This window comes from Camellia sinensis, chromosome 3, assembly GCF_055761805.1.
Source record: "Camellia sinensis isolate YWXY chromosome 3, ASM5576180v1, whole genome shotgun sequence".
NCBI classification, from domain to species: Eukaryota; Viridiplantae; Streptophyta; class Magnoliopsida; order Ericales; family Theaceae; genus Camellia; species Camellia sinensis.
This window is the reverse complement of record NC_138963.1, coordinates 122,852,914-122,866,392: the sequence shown is the minus strand read 5'-3', so window position 1 is coordinate 122,866,392 and position 13,479 is coordinate 122,852,914. Positions and strand designations below refer to the sequence as shown.

The 13,479-nt window shown below is 36.4% G+C and overlaps 1 long non-coding RNA gene across 1 annotated transcript; it reads left to right on the top strand.

Annotated features, from left to right (window-relative positions):
• Window positions 1-3,346: 3,346 nt before the first annotated feature.
• On the top strand, window positions 3,347-7,065 carry LOC145821117 (uncharacterized). Its single transcript, XR_014363156.1, has 3 exons — window positions 3,347-4,438; window positions 5,311-5,537; window positions 6,779-7,065. It is a non-coding gene; the product is annotated as an uncharacterized LOC145821117 (long non-coding RNA).
• The last annotated feature ends 6,414 nt before the right edge of the window (window positions 7,066-13,479 follow it).

Here is a 13,479-nt window from a genome sequence, read left to right as displayed (position 1 = left end):
AAAATAAATAATTGAAATTATAATTTAATTTCAATTTTGAATTAAAATTAAAATTATTCTTTTATAACACACACCATCAAATATTGAAAAAAAAAAATAGCACATGCATTGCACGGGTCAACTGCTAATAGTAATAAAAAATTAAAAAAAAAACAAAAAAAAATATTTAATAAACCTTTAGCTAAAACAAATCACAAATACATAAATAATTTCTCTCGTGTTTATGATTAATTTGGAATCTCCTTTATCTGCTCATACATGTATTGGGGTCTTCAAATTCTGTAGTGACATGAATCACAAATAATGAGAAAGTTGTGGAAGATAATAAAATAAAATAAAAATATAGAAAAAATAGGGAGTTAGAGATGATAGAATTACGGAAGAAGATTCCTCAAATGAAGCCGAACAAATAGCAAGAGATAGGACATTATAATAAGGAAATGCTATCAAATAAGTTTTAAAAAAGAAAAATCAAAGTGAAAATTTTTTCAGATAAACTTTAATAATAATAATAATAATAATAATAATAATAATAATTTAAAATTGACAATCTTGCGAAATGATAAACGTGGGAAGGTAGAAGTGTGGTACTGGAATTTATTTTTTTATTATTTATTTTTTGACAACCTTTGGGAGGGGATTATGAATACTGCACAAACCAGCAATGTTGTGTCCATGCGAATTCTTAAATGTCTATCAATAGAAGCTTGTGGTTCAATATACTCTCTTCATCAATATTTACATGAAACTTTTAGTGCTTGCAATTAAAATTTTCAAATAATTGAATTACAATAAACAAACTAACAAATAACAGTAATCGTATAATGGGATAGAAAGAAAATAAAAATAAAGAACACAATGATATTTAAAAGTTTCAAATTTACCTAATTATACAAAAATCTAATGTTATAGTAAAAATCTTGAATTCCCAATAAATTCACATTTTCTATAAAATAGAAAGACAATAAAAAAATAAAAATTTTGGTGCCCTATTCTTTTATTTCAATTTTGTGATCTTCATTGAAAAACTAAAATTCAATCAAAATCCTTGGCACGGAATGGCCATGAATTCCTTTGCCTGTCCATGTTGTTTTACGCCCAATTCTAAGGGCTGGGTCTGTATATATATATGTACATAACTAACTCTCTGGTGCACGTCACTGTATGTTTATTTGCCTTATGTTCTGTCTGTGATCCTGGCATGATAGTGGTCGCTCAATGGATGCAGTTCTTTTATTTATGTTAATTTATATTGGTAAATGCTTCCGTTCAGGCCCCATATGATATGTATACCAGGTTATGCGTCCGTTTCTGTGTAGGTCATGCCCAAACTTTTAGGGGCAAGTTTGGGACGTGACAAGTGGTATCAGAGCACGAGTTGCTATCTCACACATGAGTCCATTGAGCCTTAGGGTGTCTAGAAAAGACTTAGGCATCATGCATGACATTTTGAATGAAAATGGAAAAATTGATAGCAACGTTAAATGTACTCTGTTAACGCTAACGATTATAACCCATGTCCATTATATATTTTTTGTGTATATTGTGAATGATAGTTATGTAGAACATAATAAGACATGCAGATGCGATTAAATCAACAAAATTACACTGCAGAAGCGTGGTAAGGGTTCGAGCTGATCGGTAAGACAATCCATTTGTCAATGATTAAATAAGATGTAAGGTATCGGTTGTTATTTGTGGATTGGAAGTTACTTACCATCTGTTTAGGTGAAGTGATTAAACTCTAAGTATAGAATATTTCTAAGACTAAAGAAAATGATATAGTCCTCTTTGCCACAACAATGTTTAGATCTGTGATTTCGAGCAATTACTACACATGAGTATTTTGATAAAATGTGTTTGTGTGCTAACTGAAATTGTGCTGAGTACGATTGGCTGTAAGAAGAAGTTAGGCATATGATGACCCCTGTTAGAATTGTGTGTAATTTGTTTATGGAAACCTGCGATCTGAAATCTGTAATATGAAATTTGAAGTTGAAATCTGAAAGCTAACTCTGTTATCCGTAATCTATTTTGTTATGTGTAAACTGTAATCCGTAATCAGGATTTCTTATAAAGAATGGTTGAACAACATGGAGGACCTTACCCACATTACGTGTCTGTTTACATGAGACTTGTAACAAGATAGACAGTTATGGACTACTTCGAGATCAAACTAAATGATTGATAAACGGATAAGTTACTGTAAGAATTAAAAATTCTGTTTCTGTATACTAATGACTTAAGATTGAGAAATCATTTATGTGATATACTTCTACGTAAATGTGCAAATGTTAGATATTGCAATTGTTCTGCACGACACTGTGAACTTTAGAAAAAAGAAGAAGAAGAAGAAGAAGAAGAAGAAGAAGAGTGGGCATGGGCATATTCTATATTGATGGTGAGTTAACGGTATGTACTGGACATTTACCTCCTTCGGTGTATTTATATTGATTTGTATAATATGTGCGACGTGATTCCGAGTTGATTTCTTATTTTATTAAACTGATCTGGCTAAGTGTTCTAACTCTGATATTAAGTGGTCAAATTATTTCGTCGCTAAATTGTTGAATTTCAAGCCAATATGGAATCTGGATGGATGTGAATACTGTAAACTTAAGGAAATCTATGACCTTATGGTTATGACTGATTAATCAAGCATGATTTTGAATTTGATTTTTGACTTTGTTTTGAGTGGCTCCCTTTGCTCAAAATAATGGTTGTTATAGTTGTATTTAATGTTCGATTGAATTTATGACGGTATGACCAAGTATCTACAATGGTATGTTTGCGTGAATTTATAACACTATAGGTTATTTACTTTGGTATAGTCATAACGACTTGATTTCTCCTTGTGTTACTGTATTTAGAAGTAATACTGTGAAGAATTAACGATATTGATTGGGATTCTTCTTCCCATCGTTCTGATCTTGTTACGAATTAGTATATATGGTTTTAAATCCATATAACGAAATGATTTTGTTGTGTTTTCGGAAATGGAAAATACAAAGAACAATTGTGAAGCTAGAGACTACATGCCTATATGACTTATTCATGTCTGTTGAAATGATGTACAGCTTGGGTTACCAGCTTATCACTAAGTGACTTCTATTATAGGAATTACCAAGTGCTGAGATTTGTATACGAACTATTAATGCCTGTTAACCATAAAGGTTTGAGCCGCATTTGATTTTACTAATAATTTACCCTGAACATGTAATTCCTTGATATGGGATTTGAGCTGTTCTTTGGAGTCTGTTAGAAATTTGATTTGAATTGATAATTTATAATAGGTACGACAGAAGTCACGAAGTCGTTGATTTAGAACATATGTGTTATTCTAGATTTAATTGTTGTAAGAAGCATATGCCTTTGAAACGTGAGTATGTAGTAAATGTCTCCTTAACCTTTGAGGAATTACGATAATGGGGGTTGTTGTGAACCTAAAGAATTTGAATTATGTTTAATAGCTTATGAGTTGCATGCAATCGAATACTCGAATGAATTCATTTCTGTGAGTAATAAATTGAAATGTACAAGATTCATGAATAATGAGATGATGTTTTGATGATATTGAGTATTTTTATTAATTGGGTTACCAATTAGCTAGTAAAGATGAATTACTTGTGACTCTTGGAGCAAACTCCATTGAAATTGACTATATAGGATTGTGAATTGTTAAATAATTGAGAAATGTTGTGTACCCAAGACGAAACTGGACTTGTGGCAGGGTGAATCAAGTTTGGAGGACCAAACTTTTTAAGGTGGGGAGGATGTAACGACCCCAAAATCCGTATTAGAGATTACCTTTACGGCCTATTGGGTTAATGCATTTTGATTTATTGATATGTGTTCAAATTGAGGAATTATTTGTTGAGCCACGACTGTAAAATTGAAATTACCGACCTTTACGGGTTCAGAAATCACAATTGAGGACTTGGATGTGTTAATGAAAATTTTTAGAACTATTTGGGAAACCTAATTGGAAATCTAATTTGTTTGATTTGTTAATGTGCGTTTGGGTGGTTAACTTTGTACTGCAAATTGAAGGCCTTAGAGGCTTCAGAAACCAGAATAGGGGACATATTTATGATCATCATAATTTTTAGAGTCATCTGGAAAGTTTAATTGAAATTTAATTTTTCGCGATTCGTAAGGGCGTGTTTGGCCCTCCTTATTTGTGATAAAGCTTGTATAATTAATATATAGGTGTGTATGAGTTATATAAGTGGTGAACTCATACTTTTGGAGTCAAAAAACAAAATATCTAAAGAGAGAGAGAGGAAACCGTGAAAGGGAGAGAGGGAAGAGTGTCAATTTTCTCAACATCCATGGAGGCTTTGAAGATGAAGGAAGAGAATTGAAGGAAAGAAAGAAGATCACCCATGGGACTTGGAGGAATTGAAGAGAGCTAAGAGGTAGACAAAGATTGAGTTAGGTATGAAAATCTATCTTGAAATCTTGTGTTTAAAGTATCAATTTGGTAAAATCATACATATCTTGGAAGATTTAAACCCATTTGGGGTTAAGGTTTATCTATGTATTTACTTGAGCTAATTTGAGGAATTAGAAATTGAGTTCTTTAATTTTGTTTATGAGTGGAGCTCAAGCTCATCGATATCATGAAATAAACTTTAGATTATGCAAGAATCATGTGAATTTGTGGGTTGTGGGTTGTGTTTTTAAGAACCTTGAAGATCATGAAAGATTAAGCATTAATCTTGAACTTTGAAACAAAGATTGAATTGTTTGAAATGAAATTACACTTGGTTGATGTTAGTTTATCATGTTATAGGGCAATTTTACATGTTTTTGAGTGATTTATGTTAAGAACCAAGCTTAAAAATGGAAAAACCAAGTGTTGGAGCAAAAAGAGCCATTTTCGGACTACACACTGCCCAGAGCCGCACGTGCGGCCCTGTTTCCCGCACGTGCGGGAGACAGCTTTGTCCCGCCATCTTTGAATAAGCATATCTTTTTCCTCGGGGCTCCGTTTTGAGTGATTCTTGAGCCTAAAATCAAGCCCCGGAAGTCTAGTTTCCAATGGAAGTGGTCTCACTCCAAAATTCTAAATAAAAAAATAGTTATGCCAAAATTAGTGACAACTGTTCACTTTCTGTCAACTAATTTTATGCCATTTCTTCGCCTAAACCATTTTCCATTGATTTCTCCTGTTTCTGTGACATGGAGTATAACTTATTAAGAAATAATGAGCTTGGTACCGCCATGGCTAATTGATTGAATGATCAAAGAGAATAAGTAAATGAGCGAGTATAATCTCATATTATGTGTTGTGCACTGTACTTGTAGGTCGAGACGAGGATATCGTCCTATTACCAACGGGAACCAATCACTGTGAGTAGTAGTTCTGCAATCGTACGTTTACCTACCGTAAATAATTCTTATTGTTAACGCACTGTTCTTTGTAAGCATTTATGTTGTTTAGGGATCGGTGAGAACATTGAAAGATTATGTGCACTTCGGTATGACGCTGAAACTACTCTACATTCTGGTTATGGTTAATGGTTATCCTTAAGGTATAATAACCTGTAAATTACCTATAACTCCACACAAGAATTATTAATATTATGCAACTGGTTGGTAAGAAGGGATTATGAATATAAACCCCGCTTAATGGGAACATGATATTTTGAACGTCCTATCCTGGACTCCTACAGCCTTATTTAGTTCGATACATGTTTTATGACATAGACATCTGCCTAAAATGGATTAACGAAATGAAAATCGAACAGAACCATGGGTTTCCTTATACGTCAAAGAATTGAATATCAATAACATTGTTATATGACTCACGTTATGGTGCGAATTGTTCTATTCCCATGAATAGTACTGTAACGACACATGTGTTTCTGTAAATAATTATTATTAATACTTTGTTATATGTAAGATTACTATGGCTACATGTAATGAATCATAAAGGGAAATTTATGTGCACCATTGTGAACGGTATTCGTATGAACCTGGCATTATTATGTTATGTTTATTCACTTCGTTTATGCTATGACATAATATGAATTGTTCAGTCTTCAAGAACTATTGATTCCTAGTACGAAACTAAGTGCTGCAATGCGAACCACCTCTTGAGTCCATACATACAAGAACTGGGCTTAAAGCCAATTTGGTCCCTTTATGGGTCACCCGGTTATGTGAAATTATGAAAGATATAATTTGTGAAGATATGAAAGGAATAACTTGTGAACTTATGAAAAATATCATTTGTGATGATATGAAAGGAATAACTTGTGAACTTATGAAAGATATAATCTGTGAAGATATGAAAGGAATAACTTGTGAACTTATGAAAGAAATAATTTGTGAAGATATGAAAGGTATAATTTGTGAACTTATGAGGTCGAGGGCCACTTTGTGAATTTGTGAACTTATGAGGCCGAGGGCCACTTTGTGAATTTGTGAACTTTTGAGGCCGAGGGCCAACTTGTGAAGTATGAATCTGTAACTTGTGAAACTATGAATCTCAAAGGCCGAGGGCCAATTTGTGAAGTTATGCATCTAAGTTAAGCCAAGGGCTAATTTCTGAATGTGTGAACCCATCAGGCCAAGGGCCAACCTATGAAGTTATGAGCCGACAAGACTGTTCTGAAATGTGTACAGAATCAAACTAACCACAGGATTTTTGCATTTACTTATCTAATTAGAAAAATGTGTACATTGTAAGTAAATTAAGTTAATCTTTAAATTGTTTATGTACTACTGTTCACTGAGCTTGACTCACTTTGTCTTATGTCTGTTTCTGTAGGCACACCACCTGGAGGTCAGTTTTAACCCATGGCATCCGTGCCTCTTTTGTCAACCTCAGAGTATCCAGGCACTTAAGTGAAGGCAGCCTTTTTGCTAAACTTTTGATTTTACACTCTGATTGTTTGCTTAAGGTTGATGTATATATAATTCCTTTGCCTGTCCATGTTGTTTTACGCCCAATTCTAAGGGCTGGGTCTGTATATATATATGTGCATAACTAACTCTCTGGTGCACGTCACTGTATGTTTATTTGCCTTATGTTCTGTCTGTGATCCTGGCATGATAGTGGTCGCTCAATGGATGCAGTTCTTTTATTTATGTTAATTTATATTGGTAAATGCTTCCGTTCAGGCCCCATATGATATGTATACCAGGTTATGCGTCCGTTTCTGTGTAGGTCATGCCCAAACTTTTAGGGGCAAGTTTGGGGCGTGACACAAACACATAAATCTCACTAAAATCGAAACCAAAATCAATAGTAGAGAAAGAGAACCACACATGAAAAAATAAATAAATAAATAAATTTATCTCTAACAATTTAAACCTCACTCAGCTCAAGCCGTCAGCTCTTTCACTACTGCCAACAAAGTTTAGGAGTTATAGATATACATAAAAAAATTGATAGTTATATTAGTAAACGATAATTCAAATTTGGACACTGTCATATATTTTTTATGTATCGCCTTGAAATAATTATAATAAACCATCCACGACGATAAGTAAAGAACAATCTAAATCAGAGTATAATATTCTCCTATCACATAAGACTCAATTGTACAAAAGGGTTACACATGCAAATATACATTTATAAGTCTTAACCATGAATCTATAGCATGTGTCAACAACAAAGATATGAAATAGAAGTTAAACCGATAATTGAAATGCCCTGAAGGCTACAACTTTCTGAGACTATACTTGGTTACATCAAAATGGATTTAAATCCAATGCAGATAAAGCCCTAGGCTTGTACAAAATAATAACAACAAGTAAACAAAATGAAACTCTTGCTCTAATCCTCCTAAGCTACTGCCTTGGCGGAGGCATCCCATGTCAAAACAGTTTACATTTCTTTCCCAAAACCCATGTCATACTCAGTTTATATCACAATTCTCAAACCATATCCATTACAATAGAAAACAAGGGGGAATTCTCAGCCCGATATAACCTTTTACGGATATTTCATGCACGGGAAACCATCAAACAGCACCCATGTAAACATAGCCTATACAAGCGCTACTATTGCCATTTTACGGATATTTCGTCCACGGGAACAGGCACCCATGTATACGTGTGTCTTTCGGGACTTTTACCCTAGACACACAAGCCAACTTAATTTGGTGATACACACCTATTTCCCGCATTCACTCATTTTTCTCAAAATCATATACATTTGCAATATATTAAATGAGCAACAATGTTCAATGCACATGAATGAGAAATTAGTTTCAATTTACCAAATCCTCATGCAATTTCTATAATAATCATAGCTATCCTCTACCGATAACCCAAAACAGATATTTCTAAATAGATATAAAATCTCCAATACAGATAAACTTTCCGAAATTTAAAATACCCAACTCCACCATCCATATCAATATCCATCCAATTTTACATTTCCAACATCAATTCCATTATTTATATAAAATAAATATTTGAGACATTTAAAGAAAAACCCATTTTTCTTCCAAAATCCATTCCAAATATCAAATATTCTATCACAACTCAACCTCATTTCCAATCCCACAACCACTTTCAATACATCCATTTGAAAATCCCTCTTTTGATTTTAAACCAAAATCTTAGATTTGTTCAAAATGCTCCCAAAATCACAAGATTGTTTTATAAAAACAAATAGCTAAGTTAAAAATAATAAAAGAGTGTAGAGAATCACTACCTCGAAGCTAGAAGACCAAGGAGGGAATGGAGAAACCTCAAAGAAGCCGAAATCCAACTTTGCTCAAATGAAAATGAAGTTCTAAGTGAGCTCTACATTTTTCTCAAAAGAAGTAGGGTAGAGAAATCAATGGATCTAAATGTTTTAGAAGAGAGAAGGTGAGTTTTAGAGAGAGAGAGAGAGAGTCACAACTTAGCATTTTTAGAAAGTTTAGAGAGAGAGATATGAAAAAGTGATATAAAAAGTGATTTTTACAAACAGATATATGTACAGTTGTAGCAAGCGCCCGTGTGGGACCTCGCGCTACAGTTCGGACTCGATTAGTGTATCGGTTCTTAATCTGAACCAAAGAGTCCAAATCTGGCAAATCGTTTTGAGAAACAGATTTTTGAAAAAGTAGTGCCAAACATGGACTGCTTTGCCAGATACAGAGTCGCCACCTAAATATTTTTTATGGGAGAATTTAGGAAACCCTGACTCGGTGCCGAAGGCCACATGTCCGTCATCACCGGAGTTGTCTCGGCTCGGGAGCTTGGGTACGATCGGGGAAGGTCAGCTATGAGCACCCCCTTTCGCCCGGTCCGAAGACCGGTCTCTACTAACCGTGATATCCGTTTTTGAAAACGTTATGTGTTCTTAAACCAATTATTAGCCTAGAATTACTATGTTATGCGCGCAGCAAACAAGTATAGACTAGTTTGCCTAATTTGGAAATAAACATTGCATATCCGTTTGGTTTGAAAATGCTTTTGGATTTGCTACTCACAAGTAGGCTAAAATACGGATTTCAACGAGTTTTTCCAACTCAAACAATCCAACCTCCACCCACAGGCATTCAAGCAGTTTATAACACATAAGCATCTAGCCACATGTTAAGCATGCTGTCATGGTAACATTCACACTCATGCGATATGCTAAAGCGGAAATACTTACATAGTACTCCGTGCCAAAACAAAGAACTTGTTAGCAAACATGCATGATCCAAGTCCATGTGAAGTGCCTAATGCATCGCATACAAAATGTCGCTAAGATAGGCTCGGCTAATCCTAGACATGTCATGTGAAAATGCACAATTAACACATATTCAATTCGGAATCGAAGTACTGATGCAGTTAGCGTGATGTACCGAGCCTAATGCATGTAATACAAATGCATGGATGCACGCATGCATAGCATAAGGTATGCTAAAATAAATGTGCCCTAATCTACCATCATAAGCAGGTAAATAAAAGGGAAGAAAGACGTGAGGTTGGAAGACATACACACACTCACACACACTTATTACAGATCTGCCCTCGCTCGAAGGGACCAAATAAATATTACAAATTAATTAACTACGCAAGCTAATTAAAGATTACAAATTAATTAATCTAATTAACAAATTAAACAAATTAATTAAAGCAGGAAAACGTCTCGGGAAACGTGCCACCATGCGCAAGCTGCCTCTGTTTTCCTCCCTTTCCTCCTCTGGAGGCTGTCAAAACCTCAGAACTACATCCTTGGACAGAGGGGATCATCACCGGCTAGATGAAATTTCCACCGGCAGTGTTTTATGGCCATCGGCACAAAGTAGGGTCTGTCGGCAGAGAAAATAGTGCCGGTCGGCAGAGTATTCCTGCAGAACCAGCAACTCACAGCAACAGAGGGCAAAACAAGGCATGGCAGCATATTTTAAGGCATGTATGCACCAACCATGTCTCTTATCATTGTAATGACTCAAAGGGACATGTGCCTCGGTTCTTGGACCACCAATCACGCATTTCTATGCATGATGGCCCAAAGAACCAAGTATGCAACTTTGGTTTGAAATGCATGCAAACCAATCAAACAAATTAGGCCCAATTCCTATCACCAATTCAAGGAACAAGGCATGCATGCAAAATGCAATGCAACCTAGGCATACAAGCTAGGAATGCAACATGGCATGGCAATTAACTTATGCAAGCATACAAGCATGCATATGGCAATACAAATGAGTGCAAAGATGGACTTAAACATGAATTAGGCGACTCTAAAATAGGCCTAAAATAGTAGCCATTGTGCTAAAAAGGTGAGGGCTAAATGGCATGCACACACACATGCACATAAGGGCCAACACTTAAGCATAAATCAAACAACATTCAAGCACACTTTGAAAAAAAGGAAACATGGACAAATTAGCATGCAACATAAGTATTGAAATCATGTTAGGATGGTGCCAAACCAAGCAACAAAATCAAGCCAAAACATGCAACGAATAGTCCAAGTGTTCAAAGCAAATCAATAAGGCATTGAACTACACTTATCATGACCAAACATGGCATGCATTAAACAACTAAAAACAGATTTTTAGCATGTTAAAACAAGGCCAAGGGACTCCTTAGATGGCATCTAAGTGGCCCAAATACAAAGGCATACACCATGGCCAAAATATGGAGCATTGCAACACATGCTTTCAAAGCATTAAAGAGGCATGCAAGGCAATCAAGCAAGCATGGAAATGGGACTGAAATAGCATGTAGAATGATTCCAAATCACCAAAACAATGCAAAGATGGCATGCTACGCATGCACATACTCAAGGCCAACAAGCCCAAATACAAAGGAGCTATATAATGCATGCAAAGATCAACCCAAACCACTATGGACAGAGCTAAAACATGGCAAAATAAGCACATAATCTTCACAAATGCAAGCCTAAAACATGCTCCAACCAAGGCTTACAACCTAGAACATGTTAAGGCACAAATGAGGCATTACATGGCAACTATGCTAAACATGCATGGAGTTCCAAAACCAACTTGAAATCATGTTATATCATGGATATATAAGCATGAAAAACAGACCAAACATGCTCAACACACACTCAAGCATAGGCTTCCTTAGGAGGCCAAAATATGCCCTTTTCAAGGACAACAAGGAGAGGGGGTGGCCCTCTCCTTCTTGGGACTTCAAAGCATCATCTTCACCACTGAAATCCCTCAAGATTTCAGTGGTGAAGAGACCTCAACACCAAAATCCCGGAGCTAACACAAAATGGTCTAAAAAGAGGCCTTTCAAGGCCTAAGGGTGGTCAACAACCCTCAAACAACAAAACACTCTTAATAAACAATAAAGAGGGCCTAAAAACAGAACTTTTTTATGTTATACAATAATCACAAAAACAGCTCTAAGACTAGTAGAAAATCAATGCAAAAAAGGGGGAAAAAGGGACAAGAATCTCACCCTTGATGCCTTCTTCAACAAGGATGCTTCAATGGCCTCCTTTGGCTCCAAACCAAAACCAAAACTTCAAAACACACTCCTTAGAACCTCAGCTCCAAGAGGAAGGTGAAACACTAGGTGTTTGTGTGCAATAGTGAGACACAAAACACCTAGTGTGCAAAATGAGAGGGAAAGAGAGATAGATGAATGTATCTAACCCTAACCCTAAAAAAAACCAGAGCTCTCCTCTGTGTTTTCCTCTCTCTAAAATGTCTAAAGCCCTCCCCCTTTGCCTTTTGAGAGAGCCTCTCTCTATATGCCTCTTGTAAAGCTTACAAGACAAGCTTTGCAAGAGGGAGATCCCTCCATACACGTGTATGGAGGGGAGCAAAAGTAATACAGCTGTCCAAAAATATCTGTAAAAGCAGATGAACAGCAATCGGCCGACAAAAAATTCCATCTTGGCCAAACAAAGTGCCGACCGGCACAAAAAAGTGCTGACCGGCAACAAAGAGTGCCGGCCGGCAAACTATATTGCCGGTGGCAGCAAAAACCAGCCGGTGGCCTCTAGCCACTGCCGGTGATGGGTGGGGATGGTCTACAAGCCCCACTCTGCCTCTCCAAGGCAAGATGCAAGTGTTTGGTGCCAAACCAGACACTAAACGGTCGAGTTCGGGGATCCTGAGGCAAGGCGCGCGAGCCGAGACCTCCGGGAACTCCAAACGAACACAAACAAGGATAATCACCGAGTGTTCAAACGGTGACGTCCAAGTCTTGAGGACGGTCAAAAATGGGGTGTCTACAGTTGCCCCTCTTTGACAGAACTCGAAAGTCATAACAATGACGGGAGTGAATGTCAAAGCCCAGAGACGACCCATTTTTGACAAGGCCGAAGACTTAGACAAACATGCAAAACAAATAAGGTATGCGTCCGGAGGCAGGGGCAAAATGCAAGACAATGCACAGAGCCGAGCATAACTTATGATCATGCAAAGAAAGCTGTAATGAAGCAAACATGCGACAATTTTAAGCTAGCATACCAAACTACACTACAATGCAGAAAGGATGTAAGAGAATTATGGAATTCTCAATACGTCTCACTCGGGAGATACAATACCTGTGCGGCTCGTCTGGTTGCACCAGCTGCAAATGAACCGTACATACAATATCGTGCCTGCAAAGAAAACAAACTTAACAAGTACAATATTGTTAGCAACATGCATGACAATGCAAATGTGGATGCAAAACGAAATGCAATATATATACAAAACAATGTATAAACAATGCAAATGAAGATGCAACGTAATTGAAACAATGCAAGCTACATGCAAAGCATTTGAATCGTGATCCAATCACGAACGGTTCGAAACCATACCTATGTCAAATAGATTGATGGAGATAACAAGTCTGTCTACCATAGAACGGTCAACTGAACTATGAGTATTGTAGACAGACGCAAGAACAAGTATTGGGTGGAATTGACATAAGTGGGGAAACGACCCGCTAGAGAAAGGACTACGATCCTAATGCCGGATGCAAAAATTACACTACAATGTAATGTGATATGGATATGGCACGCAGGCCAAACCAAATCTTGCCTAGGAAAGGCATGTACACATACAA